Raw genomic sequence first — 2,750 nt, 5'->3', positions numbered from 1 at the left:
ATGTTTAATAAATCTGGAAGTCTTTTGGTAAGGTTTTTGAGGTCTTCTATGTGGAATATAATGTAATCTGCAAAAATGATAATGTAATTTCTTTTCCTATCCTTATTCATTTTATTTCTTTCTCTTGCCTAATTTGTCTAGCTAATGTTTCCAAAACTATATTGAATAGAAGTAGTGATAGTGAATATCCTGGTCTTGTTCTTGATTTTAGAGTGAAAGCTTTCAATTTTTTACCATTTAGCGTGGTGTTGGGTGTTGCTTTGCCATAGATGGCTTTCATCAGGTTGAGGTAAAGACCCTCTATTCCAATTGTCTGTAGTTTTGTTTGTTTGTTTGTTTATCATGAATGACTGGTGGACTTTTTCAAATGCTTTTTCCACATCTATTAAGATGTGATTTTTGTCAATGGCTCTGTCAATATAGTGTATTACATACATTGATTTGCTTGAACCATCCCTACATCCCTGGGATGAATCATACTTTTCATGGTGTATAACCTCTTTGATGATTTGCTGTATTCTGTTTGCCAGTATCTTTTAAAGATTTTTCCATTTATGTTCATTACAGAAATTGGTCTGTAGTTTTATCTTCTGCTTGGGTCTGCCTGATTTAGGTATCAGAGTAATGCTTGCTTCCAGGAATGATTCTGGCATATTGTTCCCTTTCAACTTCATTAAAGAGTTTCAGCATTAGTAGAATTAGTAGAATTAAGTCTTCTTTAAATTTCTTGTAGAATTCACCAGTGGATCCATTAGGGCCTGGGCTTTGTTTCATTTATATGTTTTTTATTATCTTTTCAATTTCACAGACTGATATTGTGTTATTTAGACTATTTATGTCCTCTAGATTCAGTTTTGGTAACTTATATATATTCAGGAATCTGTGCATTTCTTTTGTGCATTCCATCTTAATAGCATACAGGTTCTTGAAGTAGGTATTGATAATCTGGATTTCTACCATATCCATTGTGATTTCACCCTTTTCCTTCCTAACTAATTGAATTTGAGTCTTTTCTTTCCTCTTTTTGTAAAGTTGGATACAGGTTTATCTTGGTTTCAAAGTATGGATTTTATTTTATTTATTTATTTATTTAGTATTTTCGTGTTTTTTGTTTGTTTGTTTGTTTTTTGTTTTGTTTTGTTTTTTTTGAGATAGTATCTCACTCTAATTTAGGCTGGCCTTGGACTCACTATGTAGCCCAAGCCGACCTTGAAGTTACAGCCATCCTCCTGCCTCAACCTCCAAAGTGCTGGGATTACAGGCATGTGCCACCACATCGGGCGCAAAGTCCGAATTTTAGGGATTGAAAATTTCAGATCAAGAGGGAGGTGTGATGCCGCCAGCTGTGACCGAAGTTGAGCCGGCTTCGGGTGACATCGCAGAGGAGGGGTCCTGCAGGTCGGCGAGGAACGGGCGGCTCAGAAGCGCGAACAGAGACTTCAAAAGTCTGGGAGCCGCGTCTGAAGCAGAGTGAAGCTGGTAAATTAAATCACCAGGAAGTTGTGGAAGAAGATAAAAGACTTAAGTTACCTGCAAATTGGGAAGAAAAAAAAAAAAAAAAAAAACTTGTTTGGAATGGGAACTACAGGAAGAAGAAAGGAAAAAAGAGCGTGCAGCCTAAAGCGAAGAGGGCGGGAACATGAAGTTGCTGGAGATCAGTGCGGAAGAGAAAGCTGGAAGAGGAGGGAGAAGAGAAAAAAAAAGCCCTGATCTTGGCTTTTTGGCTTATGCGGCTGCCCAGCTACATCAGGATCACCGGCTGACCAAGCAGATCAGACGTGACAGGGAAACCTCTGAGAGACTCAGAAAAACATGGAGAATTTTCCCCAACATCCGACAGTCTTCTTCACGGGACGCATGTGCCTTCCACAGAGGAAATTGATAGGCTGGTCGGAGATCTGGAAAAATAAATTAAAAAACGAGACAAATATAGCCGAAGGCATCCTTATCAGGATGATGCGGACGTTGACTACATCAGTGAAAGAAATGCCAAGTTCCACAAGAAAGCTGAAAGGTTCTATGGAAAGAATACGGCTGAAATTAAACAGAATTTGGAAAGAGGAACAGCTGTTTCATCCTTGTTTTTAGAAGCAAAAGAACAGAGTGCAAATTTCTGCTCGCAAATTGAAGTTCTCTTCAGTATTTTATCAGTAAACCAGAAGATAGTTTCTGCCTTCCCACTCAGTATCTTGAAATAATGTTTTTTTCTTAAATGTATACTTCTGTATATTTCCACAGTTTTGTGCTAGAATAAAAGATGTATTTCTTGTAGTGAAGCTGTTTTGTAAAAATCTACTTTGCAGAAGTCCTGATTACATTATTTGTCTATGTATTTTAAGTGTGGATAGCTGTTTAATCTTTGAGACATTTTGGGCTTAAAATTGCAGGCAAACACTTTTGCTTTGAATGTTGTTAAGCATTTGACAAAATATAGAGCTGGGCTATGGGTCCCCTGGGGTTGAGGGCTGAAGGTAGCAGTGGTCCTTGGAGTTGCTGGTGCCATCCGTGCTGTGCAGGACCAGGGACAGGGACAGCAGGACCTGGACCGCCCTCCTTGAGTAGCTATTGTGTGTAGCTGTTCTTTTTTTTTGTTTTTGTTTTTTCGGGTTTTTTTGACATCAGTTATTTTTATTTTAAAGAAAAAAAAATAAGAACAGTGGTATAAAATCTCAAAACAAGATTTTAGGAGAGTAACAATGGTTAGTACATTGTGTATTGTTATTGCCAAAGTAGTTTCTCATATTACAAGA

At 37.7% G+C, this 2,750-nt stretch overlaps 1 pseudogene; it reads left to right on the top strand.

Moving 5' to 3' along the window:
* Positions 1–269: 269 nt before the first annotated feature.
* On the top strand, positions 270–2,198 carry LOC101590343 (annotated as a pseudogene).
* Positions 2,199–2,750: the final 552 nt, after the last annotated feature.

This window comes from Octodon degus, unplaced genomic scaffold (assembly GCF_000260255.1).
Source record: "Octodon degus isolate 3935 unplaced genomic scaffold, OctDeg1.0 scaffold00058, whole genome shotgun sequence".
In the NCBI taxonomy this organism is placed as follows: Eukaryota; Metazoa; Chordata; class Mammalia; order Rodentia; family Octodontidae; genus Octodon; species Octodon degus.
The sequence above is the reverse complement of the archived record's forward strand: the minus strand, read 5'-3'. Positions and strand labels throughout refer to the sequence as shown.